We start from the raw sequence: 19,656 nt of genomic DNA, 5'->3' as shown, positions 1-19,656 counted from the left end.
TAAAATTTATTTTGATGTTTGTGTGATGTATGTAAATTGATATTTTGGAGGAGTTAGTCAATTTTACCATCTATGTCTGTGATATAAATATATTCTTTTATTGTCATCTACTATGTTCTTTTGTATTCTGGGATCTGCTTTAGGTCTATCTATTCTTTTTTATTGACACATGGGTACCTTCTTATACCTTTGTCACTTGTGTTTTTTTCTTTCCCTTTTTCTTATTTTTACCATTTGAACCATTTTAAGTGTATAATTCAGTGACATCTATTACATTCACAGTGATGTGCAATCATCAATACTAACTCCTCATTTCCCTTTACCCACCCCACACACATGGTTTTCATTACTATGGATTTGTAATATATTTTAATGTCTAGTGGGCATAATATCACCCAACCCATGGCTCTTCTTTAAAGTTGATACTCTTAATTTTACATATCTGTGGTGTAGTTTTAGCCACTTCTGCTTGCTTATCTCTCGTTCTGTGCATGAGTGTTCCACCCTTCACCAGTCACCCAAGCATCAAGTTTGGGCATCATCCTAGACTCTTTTTCTTCCTCTCCTCACACCCATCAGTGTCAGTTGCCCTGTTGATCCTCTGTCATTCATATTCTTTGGATCTCCACTTTCTTTCCACCCATGATGAGCCCTGCCCCTTTTCAGGTCCTCATCACCTACAGCAGGAATGATTGCCTCCACCTCCTAGCTGATCTTCCCTCCTCTCCCTTTGCCCTCTCCCATGCATCCTCCACACTTGCTACCTGATTGTCTTTTTAATCATCATGCCTCTTCTTTGGCTTAAAATCTTTCTAAAGTTCATGGCTTTTGGGATGAAGTTCAGATTCTTTGGCAAGGTCTTAGAAATCCACTACTCTTTCACCTTAATTCCACTCTCCCCGCTGCATGTGCACACGTGCGTGCCTGCACACACAGACACACATACAGACCCTGCAAGCAAACTTAAGCCTTGCTAGATCACATTCATACTCCAGGAGGGTCAGTCCCTTTCAAGGCACCATATCTTTGCTGATGCCTAGAAACCTCATCTGCTGTACTCCTTTTCTCCAGGCTATTAGATCTCCTCTCTGTGCTTCAAGCAATGTTGCAAACTCTATCCTGGAAGTCACAACACTGCAGTGACTTACATGTCCATCCTCCAAAGGTCCCGTAAAGGTAGGAGCTCAGTCTATCATCAGCACAGTGAAGATTGCACAATACATCTGCTTGCTTTTAGCTCATGGTGTTTCTTTAAAACTATTTAAAATTACCAAGTATTGCCTAAAATAATTTTTCACAAGGTTACTGTATTGTTTTCTTTCTTGAATTCTAACTGCTCCTTTCTGTTCATTACAGAAAAGACCCTTACCATTTTCTAGACCTCCTCTTGTTAAGTAAAATGATTCATTAACTTGTACCAAAGAGACGTTTCCTTTTTCTGTCACTCACTCTGTGTTTAGGTATTGAGTAAGCCATTAATGTGCATTTCATTGTGTCTCTTTTTTGCTTTGTTAGGGAGACTTTTAATTGAGGTTGTCTTTTTTACACTGCTTCTATGGCCACTTTGTTGTAACTCATTTCCTAGTAATTGGATATGTACCTTCTCTGAAATGTAATTTTCTTTGGGCTTATAAAATACACAGAGCAAGCCATATACATGAACTCTTTCCTAGAACTTTTGCTTTCATTAAAAATAAAGATCAAAAAGCTATTACCCTGAAAGCAGAACTCTAAGTATTTAAACTGACTGAAAACTGTCAAGAGAACAAAAGCAGAGAGTTTAGCATAAGAGATCCCAAATTAGGGGAGGAAAATGTAATTCTAGAGCACTATTAAATGGAAACATCATTGCATCACAGTGAAAAGAAGCATTTGGTCCTTCTCTGACAGATTATCTGAGATTCATACCCCTGAAGAGTAAATTAAATGCATCTGGTGCTTGCCTTTTAATGGAATATCATGAATATAATGAAGCCAATATTTAAAATTTAGCCCAAGAGGTTATATAGCCTAGTGTAAACAGATTAAAATGGCAGAAATAATACTATTCTTCGGGTAATACAGGAAGGATTTTTACTCCCTTTTTCTCATCATTTATGACGAGACTTCTCAGAGTGGCATTGGAATTTGTGTTGCATGACCAGCTCTATGATACTTGAATGTGTTAGATTTCTGAATGACTGTATTCACTATAACATCAGCATCCATAAAAAAAAAATCACTCTTTCAACTGCTTGTACAGTTGGAGTTCTAAAAAGAGACTGATGACCAATTAAGTATACAGCTACTGCAAAAGTAACCATTGTCAAGTCTGTGTGAATGGGTTCAGCTAAAAGTTTGCATGAAATATGCCATTTAAGCAAGCGTAGGGTTAACTCAAGGAGGCTTAATTAATCAGCAGGTATTTATTGAACACTTACTGTGTGTCTAATGCTCAGATTAGTATGTAAGAGCCATTGCTGTTAAGGAGACATGGCTTATATTTATGAAACAACTTGAGGTTAATTGTGTGCTGGATTCTGGGGCACTGCACTATGGATAATAGGAGGAATCCAGAGGAGGAAAAAAGCAGTGAAGTTAGAAGTTGGAGAAGTCTTTCTATGGGCAGCTGAAAGAGCTTGCAGTTATTTATTCTGATATGTTTCTTGTACATCTTTCCAGATATGTTTCATAAACTGATAACAGTAGTTGCTTCTGGAGAAAGGATCTGGGAGAGGATTTACTTTTCTTTTACTATATTTCCAGTTACATTATTTATATCTTGTACCTTGTACATATATTTCCTATTGACAAAAAATGCATTTTTGGGTTATTGAAGTAATTCTACTAAAGCAGTTGATCTAAAGTACTTGTGCAGCTTGGAGCTACTCAAAGGAAAAGCACCAGTGTAAGCAATGGCTAAAAGGCAGCTATGAAGAAGAGGAAGGAGTAACGTGAGGCAGAGGAGTCCTGGAGGAACACTTTGGAACTCAAGTTATGGGGGAAAGTAGTAGAGGAGTAGGACTATATGGATGTGTGTAGAAAAGGGAGGGTTTGTGTTTATTAGTTGCACAGGTTTTGGAGTCAGACTACCTAGATACGAATTCAAACCCAATCACCTACTCACTAGGTCTTCTTAGATTTCCCTTTTCTGAACCTGTTTCCTCCTCTGCCAGACAAGAGTTATTAATGAGGTTAGCCCACCTGATAAAGTTAGTCTGAGGATGAACATGAAGGTCAAGCACATAGCATAGTGGCTGACCCATGGCAGGACCTTAGGCAGGCTGTGGGGGATTCAGAATGGGTTGGAAAGAGAACACCTTGGAGCCAGAAAGCCTCAGACAGCAATAAAGTATTTCCTGATTTCTGTCAGTCATACCTCCAAAGTATTTCTCAAATCCCTCCTGTCTTGTTGCTCCCTGACACCAGCATCGTGTTTCAGGCCCCTGTCATCTCTTGCAAGCAGTACTAGAATATCCTCCAAGCTAACTTGATATTCTCTCCCCAGCCTATCCTTAGCAGCCACCAGAGCAATGTATCTAAAATACAGTCTCTGGGTAAAAACTTTCACTGAGTTGGGCACAGTGGCATGCACCTGTCATCCTAGCTACTCAGGAGCCTGAGATGGGAGGATCACTTGAGCCAAGGAGTTTGAGGCTCCAGTGAACTATGATCACGCCCATGACTAGCTACTGCACTCCAACTTGGGCAATGTGGTGAAACCCCAAATCTTAATAATAATTTTAAAAAAAGGCTGGCACTGGCACTGGTTCCCATCACCTGTGATAAAGCCCAGACTCTCTAACATGCCACTCTCTATGTGCTCTGCAGCCCATCCCTTTCCTGCCTACCTCTCCAGCCTCATACTTTGCAACTCCCAGGCTGAACATAAAACCCCAGAAATGTCAAAGCACCCATTGCTCCAGCTTACACCACACCATGCCTCAGATCCATTCTTTGACTGATGCTTTTCCCTCTGCCTGGAACATCTTTCCCCTTTTCTCTAACTTTATTTTCCTAACGTCTGCTTATCCTTTGAGACTCCCCCAGGAGTTCCTTCTCTGGTTTGCCCCAGCCCCCACCACAATATGGGTTGTATACTCACTTCTGCTGCTACAATACTCTGAATCTCTAATGATTGGGCAGAAGGAGAGAAGCTCTCCTTGCCTTGCTGCATGATGCTAGTCCCTGACTTGCCCCTCCCAGGAGGTGGACTCAGGTGTCTAATACGTTCCTTTGTGATGCTCAGCTCCTCCCTCTCTCCTCCCTTTGGGAGCTGGTACTCCTTAACTCCTTCCCGCCCTGCATTCTACAGGGCGGGCCTCAGGCAGGTTGCTGTGGTTGTTCAGCACTGCTAGCGACATTAGTAGTTTAAGTCCCTGTGAGTAAAGATGTGCCAGTCAGCCCTTTGAACTCTCATACTAAGCCACTTTCTTCAATATCAGCTTTATTAGTAACAAAGGAGGTATTTTGCTTGCCATCTGCCTGATTCCATTATATACCTCTCTGTATTAGTCTCTTCTCATACTGACAATAAAGACATTCCCAAGACTGAAAGAGGCTTAATGAACTCACAGTTCCACACAGCTGAGGAGGCTTCACAATCATGGTGGAAGGTGCATGAGAAGCAAAGTCACGTCTTATATGGTGGCAGGCAAGAGCAAATGGAAGAGTAAAAGGGGAAACCCCTTATAAAACCATCAGATCTCCTGAGACTTATTCACTACCATGAGAACAGTATGAGGGAAACCGCCCCCATGATTCAATTATCTCCCACCAGCTCCCTCCCACAACACATGGGAATTATGGGAGCTACAATTCAAGATGAGATTTGGGTGGGGACACAGCCAAGCCATGGCACTCTCTGTTGTTTCTGACCTTTGATAAGAAAGAAGAAATGTTAGTTATTGAATCACAGAAACCTCACCAGGTACTAACTTACTGCATTTTTGCTTTTAATCATCTATGTATCTCTCTGTCTGGGACACTAGACTTACCCTCCTTAAGAGTAAAGGCTGTTCCTTATCTTTGTGTATCTAGTATCCAGTACTCCAATGGAAAGATGGTGTTTAGTCATGAGTATCTGCTTGTGGGACACATGTGGTAACCTAGTGTGAAGTGGGCGTGGATGAGGGCTGGATGAGGTGAGAAGAGAATAGACAGGCGATGATGGTAATGGTAGCAACAGCTGGCATTTGCTGAGCCTGCTGCATGTCTGAGAACTTAAGCCTCCCAACAACACTGCAAGAGTAGAGGCTGCTGTTTTCCCCACTTATGAAAATCTGAGTTTGCCCACAATCACAGTAGGAACCGTTTTTCTTACTCTAGAAACTGTGCTTTAAAAAGTCAAAGAAGGAAATAACCAAGTTTGTTATGGTAACATTGGTAGAGGACTTGAGTGGTGCCTCCACCTACTGGGCTTCCTGAGCAGCTAGATAAGTTAGGTAGATTCATATTAACTTCTGGAGGGGATGGGGTGGGAGGACCACCCTAGAGCCAACAAAGGAGGTGGGGCCAGACTATTATTATCTTCACCAAACAAACAAGAAACAGGGAAGGAGGAAAGCAAGAAGAGAGAAAATAACTCTGCTAAGATTTCTAGCCTAGGAGACGTGCAGGTTGGTGGCCAAACTGACAAATAGGAAATAGTTGAAAGAGAGCTGACAAATAGGAAATAGTTGAAATTTTTGGATTACTGTCAACACAAGCTTTGTTATAGTCATCTAAGAACTTAGAGGGATTCCATGATCCTTCCTGTCTTTAGATGCATATTGATTGAAGAGAAGAATTTTGAGACAAATCTCATGAACCTGCGTATCTGGTGGCACAAGTCCCATTTAGCAATGTGCTCCATTCTTTTTCAAGCTCCTAATATCTGATTGTTTTAAATATTGTAGAAAGCGTATTGCTTTCAATATTCTTTTCTGTATTGAATTCTGCATACTGAAGATTTTTTCTAGTTCTAGAATACAGATAAATCTAGATATATGGTCCAGATCGATAACAAGAGGATCAATAAACTTTTATTCTTGTTGCATTTCACTTTGTTGAGGGGGTCTTGATTTGCATTTGTCTTCCTACAAAGAGAGTAACCCACTTAAAATACTTTCGAATCTGTTGCTTTTCACTTCCTTTCACCTTCTCTCCTGGAATTTAGTTCAGATTTGGAGCTCTCTATGGACAGAGAAAGAGACATCAGTTTCATCCCCATGCCTGACTCAGCTCAGTGTAGCCAGTTAGCACGCTTCTCCGCCCTTCACCACAAAACCAAAAGTAGCTTAAAAAGTAGTCTTAAATGTGTGACTGCCCCAAACTGAGCCCCAGGTGAGTCTGGAGCTGAGGGCCAGGTGCATTTATGTTGCCAGCCATTTCCCTATGGTTACCTAGCCCATTCCGCCTTCTGTTTGAAGATAACTGAAATATTATCAAAATATGGTTTGTTTAAAGGTGTAACAGCTGTGTTTTTGCAAGAAGCTTATAATAATTAAATTAATACCTGTAGTGGCTCTCTCTAAGGAAGTCTGGAAGCTTTGCACATATTAACATATTTATTCTTCCTACCTCTCTCTGATGTGAGGGAAAGGTCATTGTCATTTTATATTTCTCTTGATTCAAAAGGAAATAAGTTACAACAAGGATGGAGTTTGAGATAGGTCAGGAGAGAAAGAAAATTGGTCTTTTTTCCCTTTAGATTTTAGTCCTTTTGTTCATGGTTGTTAAAGTTCAAACGATTCCATTCCTCTATCCATTCATACATTTGCTTGTTCCTTCATTCATTCTCTACCAAATGTTGATAAAGCACCTGCTATATGTGAGACACTGGGATCACACTTGTCTTCATAGTAGTTTGAAACTTCATTGTTGTACAGAAATTACTTTGCGCTTTACAGAACCCAGAACCACCTCTGGGAAGCACAGTTTATAAACCACTGAAGTAGAACATTCAGTCATTTATTCAACAAGCAACGTTTTAGCATTTACCAAATTCTATTAGGTGTAGGCTGCCTAACATCCCTCTTGGATCACAAATTCTGTAACAGTAATTTTTTTCTTTTTTTTTTTTTTTTGAGACAGAGTCTCACTCTGTCACCCAGGCTGGAGTGCAGTGGCAGGATCTTGGCTTACTTCAAGCTCCTCCTCCCGGGTTCATGCCATTCTCCTCCTGCCTCAGCCTCCTGAGTAGCTGGGACTACAGGCGCCCGCCACCATGCCTGGCTAATTTTTTTTTTTTTTTTTAAATAGAGACAGGATTTCACCATGTTGGCCAGGATGGTCTCAATCTCCTGACCTCATGATCCACCCGCCTTGGCCTCCCAAAGTGCTGGGATTACAGGCGTGAGCCACTGCACCTGGCCTAACCATAATTCTTTTTAAAATTTCTTTTTCATGCTGAGTATGTTCCACCTTTCTCTAACTCGTGTTCTTTGTCGCCTTTTTATGACTATCAGGAATAAAGAATTTGTAGAATGTCTTCTTGGTTACACTGTCCTTAATAATGTTTAGATTGGTATCTTTCTTTAGGCTGGCAACTTACTCATCAGGAAACAAATTCTTCAAATGACAAGGAGCATGCAGACCTAGACTTTTCTGTAGATTGAGATAAATGAATAGGTTGACTTGTATTTCTGTATGTCTACTGGGTTGAAGGACCATTCTTGAGATGTGAAAGTACCCTAAAGAGTAGCACAGCTGGGAAGTTGTCCTTTAAAAAAAAATGGAGTTTTGAGATAATAGTAACTTTGCTAATCATTAGCTTATTCTCTCTTCCCCCCTTCATTTAGTTCTTTCACTTTCTTTCACTTTCTTTCAAGCTTCATTCCCATTTGCCCATGCTGCCTGCTCTTTCTTCTCCTGGAATATTTGCCTGCTTCACCATGGGCAGACTCTTAGTTATTCTTCACAATCCACCTCCAGTCCTACCTCCGCTGTGAACCTTTCCCACTGCCTCATTTATCCATTCTTCTCACTAATGTGTTCTCTCCCTTTTGCATCCACACATCCTAGTGACAGTATCAATAAAGCTGATATTCCACTGAATTATTGTTACCTGTTTAAAGATACCATGCATATGTAAATCACATTGCAGAAAAGATATTCATTAAATGATATTTTTATTCCATTCTGTCACCTTCACCAATGCCCTCCGCATGAAGCTCCTTAAAAATGAAGATCATCAAGCTCAATTTTGTACCTCTAGTTCCCTCCCCAGTGCTTGAAACATTTGCTTTCAGCTAGCAGCAACACTGTAGCAGTTTTGGATAAGATAACCTCCTACATGCCTAGCAAGGGCTTTCAGATTTATTCCCATGGATCAATCCTGTCAGTGGTAGACATGGACTAGAGCCAAGAGGAGGAGTGGAGCCAACCACCAACAAGACACAGGATCTCCTCCTCGCGTGCGGCCCCTAGCTCGTGCTGTGTATCCCAACCTTGAGCTAATCAGTCCACTTCTGGAACAGGTGTTCCAGCATACTGTGGCTGAGAGGAGAGGGGAAGAATTTGCCACCTGGTCAGAATTTGTGTAAATTTGTGTAAACAGATGCCATAAAAAAAACCCAAAAAACAAAACAAAACAAAAAACAACAACAAAAAAAAACAGCTTAGATTGCATGCTGGGTCAGCAGTTGAAGAGTGCTTTGAGAAAAGTGTCTTCCCACTATGAGCAAGGCTCCTCCTCACACATGGCCAGCCCCACTTCTCCACCCAGAGGAATTACAGCCTGTTCTAGGAACTCCTGCTGAATATCTAACACATTGTACTGCACTGGCAACCTGATGGTCTTTGTGACGTGGTCAGAGACAGATGATTTGGAAGTGGGAATAAAAAGCTTTCTTCCTTATTTTAAAAAGATTTGCCTTTGTTTTGTGAAAGTATAACAACAACAACAACAACAGTTATCAGTAAGACTTTAGTGCTTCAGAGAGATGTCAGCCCTCAGATAAGACACAAAAGGAGATCTCATTTAGCCATACCCTCAGACTGGAACTAGCTCTGCCCTTAGGCTCTGGGTATTTCCTGGTCTTTGGGATGTCTACTGTGGTCATCTGGGAACTGGTTACCAGCGTCTGTCCCATGGGATATGGAAGCATCTCGGGAGTAGTAATCACTTACGATTTTATACTTAGAAAACCAGGATGTCAGTGTACTAGGTAACTGTGGGTTGGGGAAGAATATTAGACATCAGAAATAATAAGTTAATATCACCACCAATATCAATAATAGTATTACTGTTTATCAAGAACTATGTTAAATACTTTGCTAATAATTTAATATAATCCTCACACTAGGTATTTTTATTACTTCATTTATAGTTAAGAAAAGTGATGCTAGTAGATGATAACGACATATAATAACACGTACTGAGCAGTTACTATGAGCTGGCACTGTGCCCATCTGCCAAGATCCTGTCAGAATCATGATTCAAACCCTCATTTTTATGATTATAGGATGAAATCTCCTTGGGGAAGAGGTGAAGGATATGTGGAAACTCTCTGTTTCTACAGTTTTTTGCAACTTTTCATTAAGTCTAAAAGCAATGCAAAATAAAAAAGTTTTTTTAAAAACTCAAAGCTGCAAAGCTCGTAATGGCCACTTTCAGCTGCCACCTCTGGATAATGGCCTCAAATAGAAATGCTTAGCCCATGTCAGGGATGCTCACGACTCAAACCATGCAGGAAACTGTTCTGCAGGTGTGCACTTCTCAAGGACCCCGGTCTAGTGTGTGGCATTCTCATCATAGACATGATGAATCTATGTAGTTAGTATGACACATTTTCCCCAGCAGATGGCAGTAAAATGTCTTGAGGAAGAGATGCTTTTTCTGATGCTCATAATAGTACCATCTGGGCTGGCAGTGGCCCTGACAGTGCTAAGAGATCTGGAGAAGAGGTAGCAGAATTGAGAAGTGTTTAGGAGGTGAAATTAGATAGCAAGTCGGTGTGGTGTTTTGTTATAAAGATACCAAATTTGAGTGCAATCAAATCAACCACTAAATCTATCATCAGTTCAAATGATTTACTCTTCCTGAGCATAGTCCTTCATTTTATGTATATGTATAATTTGTATTTTTAAAATCATGGGATTCCCCTTGTAACAATGTGAGATACAATAGTGATCTAATAAAGAATGAAGATTAATGGAATTTTCTTGTCCATGAATAAACCCTTAAAACAGGAAGTTTTTTCATGAGTGGGCTTTAGGGAGTCCGTGGTCCACTTGAAATTGTCATGTTAGCATATAACTTCGTGTGCATTTTACTGGGGAGAGCTCCAGTAAAATCATATTCTCAGATGGGCCCAGAATGTGTTAAAAAAAATTCTGTCTGAGAACATATCACCCCAGGAGGCCTGAAATAGATTCAAGGGAGAAGGACAGCAAACTCAGGTGCCTACAAGGGCCAGGCAGATAATAGTGAATGAAGGAACCCTAGTGGGGACTGGGGTGACCTGGAGAATGTATGCCCCAAATATCCAAAGAGGCCGCCACTGTCCAGCCCCAGCTGAGAGTCGCATGCAGGAGTGCAGACCCAGTGTGAAATGAGCTCTTGATTTTTAAAGAGAAGCCACAAACCCGTAACTTTAAATAAACTATAGACATTTCTGAAGTGTGCAAATAACTTAAAACATTTCTAAACATAGCTCAGGCAAAACGAGTGTACTTACAGGTCATGTGTGGCCCTGGAGCTGCCAGTTTGATAACCTGAGCTTAGACATCAGCCTGTCATTCATAAGCTCATGACCTGGCTCTCTTGGGACATGCTATGGTAAGGAACTCTAGTACTACTAATTATTGGTTACTATTATAACAACATTCATAATAACAATGACTAACCCCCTAGCACTTTTTATGTATCAAACACTATCCTAAACACTTGATTCATAACTCCTGTAACATTCTCAACATCCTGTGAAGTCAGGTTACTAGTGGTTTCCAGCATTTGTTATATGTTAGATACTGTTCTAGGTCAGGACTCCTCAGCACAAGTCATGACTCATGAAATAATTCTGTAACAATCCTATAAGTAGCTAGAGAAACTGAGGCACAGGAATATTTAGTAACTTGTCATAGCTCATCTCCTAGATTCCAACCCAGGCAGGCTGGTCCCAGAGCCCACACTCTTATCAGTATGCTGTACTGACTGCCTCTGGGATACTCTGGGTACTGGTTGCTTTCAAATAACTATCAGCTGTGGTGTTTAGTGGTCCCAGACAGATCCCCCCTTCTCTGGCATGGCAGTGTGGCACTTCTGAGCAAATGCAGTCAGCCCCAGGTCTTCCGTAAAATCTATCTCATTTTCATGTATCGCCAGACACACTTTATTCAATCTTTGTTTTTTATAATCTCCTCCAAAATGAACAGATCATAAATCCTTTGCTAGATGAGATTTCCAAATAATGGTGATAGATGGCCTTGTCTTTTGTTTCCCAACTAGTTTGGCCCTGCCTGTCATCACAGCAATCAAAGAGTTGTATTATAGTAAGATGCCATGTAGACGCAGTGCCAAAAAAGGAAGGGACAGCTTAATTCTCCACTCAAATTTCTGTTTCATTTGAACTCCCTCAAATGAGTGAGACTTCCTACAGGGTTACACAATAGAAACTCCTGAAATATGTGAGAAATTATGGTTGTAATGTTAGAGAATTGACTTTAATCTGCAGCTGCAACCTAGAATCTGTGTCTGAGGAATGAGTGAGATTACGATATGGGAGCATGCAGTGATTTGCAGAATTCACTTGTTTCCACTTCTGTCTATTGGTGCCAATGCTGAAATCCAAACCCTGCTGAGAGATTGATAATGGAAAACTGAGGGAGGGAGAAAAAAAGCAGGGTATAAATCTACTGCAAAGCTGTCATATGCCATGAATTATATCAAATGGTTCTCTAATTTTCTACTTGGAAGATACTTTGTATTTTTTTTTAAAAAAAGATAAATTTGGCTGTTATTTTATAGCTTTGCACTTCCATCAGCTCACCAGTTTTATGATGCTTCCTGTGAGCAGTGGGTCTTAGCGGTTGGTGCATTTCCATTAGCATATGCTTCTGCAAAATAGTTCATCCTTCTGTGAGTCCCTTGTGATCAATTAAGTGCCCATATTTCCCTCCCCAAACAGGTTAAGAGAGAGAATCTATGGAAGGACTCTCTTCCTAGGGACTATTTTTAATGTCATTTCTAAAAATAAAGTATTATATGTAAAGGCAAAAGAAAGGTAGCTTTAGAATAAAAAATGTTTGTAAAGAGGACGCTTTCGTTCACCACTGGGACTTACAACCAAAATTTCGGGAGAATGAGTGGGCAAGGGCATGCCGGGAGCGTTGGCGAATTCCAGGCTTGATAACATACACAGCCATTAAGAACCATTCAGAGATCTGTATAACAAGAAAGGTAAAAGTTGATGGATCTAACTTTTGAAAAGTATATGTATTTTTTAATTCTTTGTAAAAACTTGAAAGTAAATTTCTCCCTGTTGTATTTTTCATGACATATTTAGACTTTTCCCCTTGCTTTGTGGAAGAAACCTCTAGTGTATTCATTTGATAGTTTTCCTTATTCGGCCTAAGCACTTGAGCAAACCTAATATTTCTAATGGTTTGTGCTTTTGCCCTCAGCCAGGACCACAGATATAAATGACTGACGGCGTGTTGCTTAAAGAAAACCTTGACTATGAGAAGTGACAAATAAGGTTTGGTTTAGAAGGTCATTGAATTTAGTAGTGGTTGCACTGAAGTTGAGTTGTGGAGATTAGTTTTAAAGTTAAAGCGTGAGGCAAAAATCTCATAAAACGAAAATTACCTTTGACTAATTCTTGTATTTCTTGGGTTGAGCAAATAGCACAGCTGGCTGGCGTGGAGAAAAGGGAACCTATTTACACTGTTGGTGGAAATGTAAATTAGTGCAACCATTATGGAGGTTCTTTAAAAAAAAAGTGTTTTTGTTTTGTTTTGTTTTGTTTTGTTTTTGACACTGGGTCTTGCTCTGTTGCCCAGGCTGGACTGCAGTGGCAGGATCATAGTTCACTGCAGCTTCAAACTCCTGAGCTCAAGCAATCCTCCTGCCTTAGCCTCCCAAATACCTGGGACTACAGGCACACACTACAATGCCTGGCTAATTTTTTCAAAAAATTTTTTAAATTTTTATTCGAGGCAAGGTCTCACTATGTTGCTTAGGCTGGTCATAAACTCCTGAGCTCAACTGGTTCTCCTGACTTGGCCTCCCCGGGTATTGGGGTTATAGACATGAGCCATCATGCTTGGTCTAAAAAATTAAAATAATACTATACAATCCAGTAATCCCACTTCTGGGTATATATCCAAAAGAAATGAAATCAGTATCTTGAAAAGATACCTGTACCCTCCATGTTCATTGCACAGTAGCCAACATGTGGAAACAATCTAATTTCCATCCGAAATGAGTGAAGAAAATATGGTGTACGGGGTGTGTGTGTGTGTGTGTGTGTGTGTGTAATATTATTGAGCAATGAAAAGAAGGAAATCCTGCCATTTACTACAGTATAGATGAGCCTGGAGGATATTATGTTAAGTGAAATAAGCCAGACACAGAAAGACCAATATTATATAATCTCACTTGTATGTGGAATCTAAAAAAGTCAAATTTGGCTGAATGTGGTGGTTCATGCCTGTAATCCTAGCACTTTAGGAGACCAAGGCAGGAGAATCACTTGAGCCCAGGAGTTCGAAACCAGCCTGGACAACATAGGGAGAGCCCTTCTCTACAGAAAATAGAAGAAATTAGCCATGCCTAGTGGCATGTGCTTGTGGTCCCAGCTACTCGGGAGGCTGAGGCAGGAGAGTCATCTGAACCCTGGAGGTTGAAGCTACAGCAAACCATGATCACATCCCTGCACTCTAGCCTGGGTAAGAAAGCAAGGCCCTGTCTCAAAAAAATAAATTATTAATAATAAATAATTTTAAAATTAAAATACATTAAAATGTCCAATTCATAAAAAAGTAAAATGGTGGCTGCCAGGGGTCTGGGAGGGGGGGAAATGGGGAGATGCTGATCAAAGGGTACAAACTTTCAATTACGAAAGAATAAGTTCTGGAGATCTAAGGTACAGCATGGTGACTGTAGTTAATAATACTGTATTGTTTACTTGGCATTTGGTAAGAGAGTAGATCTTAAGTACCCTCATGGCCCCCACCACACCCACATCAATGCTGAGTGGTGATGAATGTGTTAATTGGTTGTGGTCATTTCAATATATATACATATATACACACACACATATATATATATAAAATCATCATGTTGTATACCTTGAATATATACAATTTTTATTTTATGCCAAATATACCTCAGTAAAGCAAGGTAAAAATATTTCTCCTGCATATGCCTTTTGAAATGTATATATAGACTTAATCCATGGCTAGCACACAGAGAAGTGAGTGTTGGTGATGATCGTGATGACAATGACAATGAGTGACCAGAATTCTGATCAGAAGCCAGGTTCCCCTAACCCTCCTCCTGCTTTTCCTGAACTTCGGCTCCCCCTTGGCTTTCCCATGTGCCCCTGGTTTCTTGACAACTCAGCCTCGTCTCCTGTCACTGGATACTGTGCTAAATTTTTGGATTACTGTCAACACAAGCTTTGTTATAGTCATCTAAGAACTTAGAGGGATTCCATGATCCTTCCTGTCTTTTAATGGGAAACTGGATCAAGGTTGTCTTCAAGTATCTGGCCTCAATTTGGTCGTCTGGTCAGTTCCCAGCCAGCATGCCTGAGCCCTGCACTCCCATTTCTGATCCTTTGCTGCCCTCTAGTAGCTGCTGGCCTGACTGTGTAGCTGTGCAGACCTGAAAGGGAAGGTGTACTTGCTAGATTGCAGGGGGCTTGTGCACCTGAATGTTAAGGAGGTGTCTGATGAGAGGAAGAGACCCAGTGAAGAATGTTCCTCAGTGCTGACTTCTTTTATTTTTTCCCTGGTTTTTCACTCCGTCCATTTTTATAGAGCTCCTTTTCCCCTTTAGACATTATTAGAGGGTTGTTTCCACCTTTGAAGGAAAACAAAATGCCTTGCCTTTTTTTTTTTTTTTTTTTTTTTTTTTTTTGAGTCAGTGGTCGGTGATTGAAAGTGTTTGCAAAACATCCCCAAGGAGCACTTTAATGTCATTTTTATGGAAATAAAGTGGAAAATAATAGGCACTATTTTTTTAAGTGAAAGAAAAAGGCCCTTCTGGGTTTTGGTAATGACTTAGGAAGACAAGATATGGTGAGCAGAAACCTTTGAGATTTAGTAAAATGTGAATTTCCTAAGAGAGAAGCACAAGAGAGAGACCTTTTTCTTTCATGTTTTCTGAGTCTATGCTTCTTATATAACTGTATGACAAATGGAATGGATTCTGGATCCTCCTAATTTTTCAGTGTACACATAAATACACATATATTTGAATATTATTTTCATAACCATTCCTACTCTTTGTAAGCACTTGAAAATCGACAAAGTGCTTTCTTATTTATTATCTAGTTTGATCATTGCAGCAACCCAGTAAAATTGGTAAATTCAGTATTGTAATAGAATGGTAGAACTGTAAGGAATTTAAGAGACACAACTGCCTTATTTTACAGATCAAGAATCTAAAGCTTAAAAAAAATTATTAGACAAGACTCTTTGATCCCAAGTGACAGAAATCCAACTCAAACTAAATTAGCAAAATGGAGACCATCCTGACCCAAGTAACTAAGTCCAGTGTATTAGTGATTTAGAAATGGATGAATCCGGATGTTTCAACGACATCTCCAGGAATCTGTCACTCTCCATCCCTTGACTCTATTTTCCTCTGTCTTGATATGATTCAAAGTCCGCTTTTCCCACGTGGTGATATGATAGCAACTCCAAGTACATAGCCTACCATTCCCAGTGGAATGAAGACTGTCTTCTTTGCAGTAGTTCTAACAAAAGTCCTGGGATTACATCTCATTAACATGGCTTGTGTGACTGCCTATTTCTGGACCAGTCCCTGCGACTAAGTGATCGTATGTTCCACTTAGTCAGCCTTGATACCCATTCCTGGAGGGGTAGAGGTAGGGGAATGACAGCCCCATGCACACCACATGGACCGAGTGTGGGTCTGCAAGAGAAAATCAAGGTGTTATTATTCCCTGAAGAGGAAGGAGCTCTTGATGCTGTTTAAGCATAAACAATTCATGTGGATTAACTGACCTTTTGTATACATGGGTCCTGTAGCTTCTAAGTTAGAATTCAGAACTACATGTTTAGTATTGTGAGTTAGAAATTTGCCTGTGAATATACTTTTCTAGCAAAGGAATTGTACTTTTTTCACCTTTTTACATCCAGGGCCCATCATGGTGGCTGGCATAAGGGATGTGCCCAGTCACTTTTACCCAAGATGAAACAGCCAATAGGTAACTGCATTAGAATTTTAACCTGAGGCTTCTGACTCCTTAGACATCTTTCAACTCCGCCGCCCTATTTCCCATGTTTAATTTCCCTTTTCCTTACTTTCCACCATTATTACAGTTAGTGATAGTTGATTAAAATATTCTAGGTGTTAGTATTTGTCACCTACTTGTGTGTGTTTTGGTGACTCATAGTACACATTGCTTGAAGGAGTGATAGAATTTTTCCACTTCATTGTATCAGAAAAGATAATTATGTCAATATATACTCGATAGGCTACCTTCACATATTGTCAGTACAGTTTTATTTGAAGGAGTAGCATGTCTTATAATTGAGGAGGCTTTACTGTAGTGTTTTTGTTTTTGTTTGTTTGTTTGTTTGTTTGTTTTGAGATAGGGTCTTGCTGTCTCACCCAGGCTGGAGTGCAGTGACGCAATCATGGTTCACTACAGTTCAACCTCCTGGGCTCAAACAATCCTCCCACCTCAGCCTCCTGAGTAGCCGGGACCACAGGTGTGTACCATCACATGAGCCTGCTGAGTTTTAAAATATTTTTGTAGAGACGAAGTCTCACTATATTGCCCATGTTGATTTCAAACTCCTGGGCTCAAGTGATCCTCCTGCCTCAGCTTCCCAGAGTGCTGAGATTACAGGTGTGAGTCACTGTGCCCGGCCTTATAGTTTGTTTTTAATACATGCATTCTTACTATGGAAAACTTAACTCCTTCCTATACTACAAAAGGAAAGTCATCAAAATAGCAGCTGGAACAGCAAGAAGGTTTGGAGGTTGTTACAGTACAAAGCCTTGTTGAAGATGGAATTACAGAGTTTTTAGCAATGTATTACTAGAGCTTCCAAAAGCAGACACATGAATTACTTTAGAGATATGTCCTTCATAGGCTATAATTATGCATGTTAGACCAGAATCTACTATCACGATGAATGTGTATTTTGTACTTCCTTCATACACAGAACCAAGACACGTTTTTAATTTTAGCATCTTTTACTTTGCCTTTTTCTTTGTTGCTCTTGCTGCATCTTGCTTCATCTGACTTCAGTGAAAAACTAGCTGGGCTGTATGTTTCTTCATATCTGGAGAACAACAGGGTCCTCATGATCTTGTCAGAAGCACCAGGAATGAATCTGAGGTGTGCTCTGGAAAGGCGGACACAGAACACATCCCTTTTCCTTTTTCTTCTCTGCAAACAGTTAACATTCAAGAATCCTGTTATTTGGAAGAATTTTCTCTTAAAGTGGCAGAGCTATTGTTGTTTTTTAAAGTAATTTATGAGCAGCCTCTTTTCCATAAGCGTTTCATAAACAGTATTGCATATAAAATAAATCCACTAGAAGGGAAATCCTTTCACATTTATTTATTCGACAAAAGTTTATTGAACATTGGCTATGTACTAGGTACTGTTCTAACCAATGAACAAAATAGACCAAGAAATCCTGCCCTCATTTTTTAAAAAAAAGCCATGGGCAGGGAGCAGCAGACAATAAACAGAAAAATAATTAAAACAGGTAGTGTGTTAGATGGTGATTCGTGATATGGGAATAAAATAAAACAAGAAAGGGTAATAAGCTGGGTATGGAGGGAGTACTGTCAACAAACCACTTCATCCAACCTGTTTTAGAAATCTCATTTCTTCCCTTGATCTAACCTAGCTGCTGTGCACACATCACTACTCCTTATGGTTGGGGTTGGATTTTTGAAGTAGCTGTGTTTCTTTCCTTCCTGGTAGCACATAAGCCCACCACCGCTATATCCTGGGAGTGTAGAAAATGAACGTTCTTTTAAGACAGCTTTAGTCTATGTATTGAAAATTCATCTTTTTAATTTGAATATAGAACCTCTCCCTATTGAGTTTTCCACTTTTCTTTATTATTCAAATAATGTGCTTATCTTCCAGGTTATCTGCAAATTGTTGGTCAGAGTATCTGACATAACTTAGCTGTATGATATCCTAAATCCATGAGATTATTTATATTAAAGTATTTATTAATTTAGCCCTAAAAAAAGAACAAAATTTGACTAGCACTACAAAATTTGAAGAGTAATAGCTCCCCCTGCCCCAAAAGAACTACCCAGACATTCATAAAAATAAAAGCAAGTGTTGGTCACTGATTCTGGGATGAGTTAGGAGGAAGAACCCCTGTGTGGGGCACAGAACCTCAGTACCTAGAACAAGGTAATCAGTAAATGTCTGTAGGAGAAAACGCCTGTGCACAGTAACCGTGAAGGTCTGGACTAGGATGCTGAAAGTCAGGTGTCAGGAGGACTAGGATGCTGGCAGGAGGGTGTTAAGAGGCATTTTAAAGGTGAACTTGAGAAAGAGGGTGATGATGCAGCGAGCTTATGGAAGAGAAACGTGTGTCTTGCTGGGGAGAAAATGGAGCTTCATTCAGTTCAAATCTAGTTGGAGATAGTCATGAAGGCTGCCCACAGATGTTGGACTCAAGGATGAGGGAAGGTTGTTTTGCTTTGTTTTGTTTTATTGTTAAATGGGTTCTGTAGCTTGTAAGTTTTTGACAGACTCTTGCTCTGTCATGTAGGCTAGAGTGCAGTGGTGGGATCTCGGCTCACTGAAACTTCTGCCTCTTGGGTTCAAGTGATTCTCCTGCCTCAGCGTCCTGAGTAGCTGGGATTACAAGTGCACACCACTGTGCCTAGCTAATTTTTGTGTTTTTAGTAGACACAGGGTTTCACCATGTTGGCCAGGCTGGTCTTGAACTCCTGACTTCAAGTGATCTGCCCACCTCGGCCTCCCAAAGTGCTGGCATTACACGTGTGAGCCACCATCCACCACCAGGGGAAGGGAGTGTTAAATGAGGGAGCAAATTTGGGCTGACAGTGGAGATATGGGAGTCAAAGCAGAGAGGCCATTGCTGGAGCCCTGGGAGAGGATAAAATGCTGAAGAAGGTGACCAACATGCTGTGACAGAGCTTGGGCGAATTCCAACATTTAGGGGCAGAGAAAGAAGAGGCATGAAAGAAGGAAGAGGTTGCAGGAGTTAAAGGAGAGAAACCACTTTGTGCCGTTGTAATCACAGAAAATTTTGTGGAAAAGGGTGTGTTTTAGTTGTTAATCCCAACTCCACCTGCTTATGATTTCTCTGACCAAAACAATCCATACTAATCACATGGAGCTAGTTTAAGGAAGAGTCTGGACTCGGTAAGCAAGTGTCAAATTGTAAAATTGTATTTCCTACCAAATACACAGTGGCTAACGAAAGCTTTTACTGCTCTCTGTCCTAGGCACGTTACACAGATAAACTCAGTTTACCATTCAAACAAGC

At 40.3% G+C, this 19,656-nt stretch overlaps 1 protein-coding gene and 1 long non-coding RNA gene across 6 annotated transcripts in view; one reads left to right on the top strand and one right to left on the bottom strand.

The window, feature by feature from the left end:
- The window catches only part of GRIP1 (glutamate receptor interacting protein 1), a 715,153-nt gene that overhangs the window by 368,415 nt on the left and 327,082 nt on the right, over positions 1 to 19,656 (top strand). The gene's annotated exons all lie outside the window — the stretch shown is intronic.
- Positions 17,425 to 19,656, bottom strand: part of LOC144332948 (uncharacterized) — a 183,426-nt gene continuing 181,194 nt past the window's right edge. The window contains exon 3 of the long non-coding RNA XR_013401212.1: positions 17,425 to 17,555. This is a non-coding gene — a long non-coding RNA (uncharacterized LOC144332948). The remainder of the gene's footprint in view (positions 17,556 to 19,656) is intronic.

Source organism: Macaca mulatta, chromosome 11, assembly GCF_049350105.2.
Source record: "Macaca mulatta isolate MMU2019108-1 chromosome 11, T2T-MMU8v2.0, whole genome shotgun sequence".
NCBI lineage: Eukaryota > Metazoa > Chordata > Mammalia > Primates > Cercopithecidae > Macaca > Macaca mulatta.
This window is presented reverse-complemented; position numbering and strand designations above follow the sequence as displayed.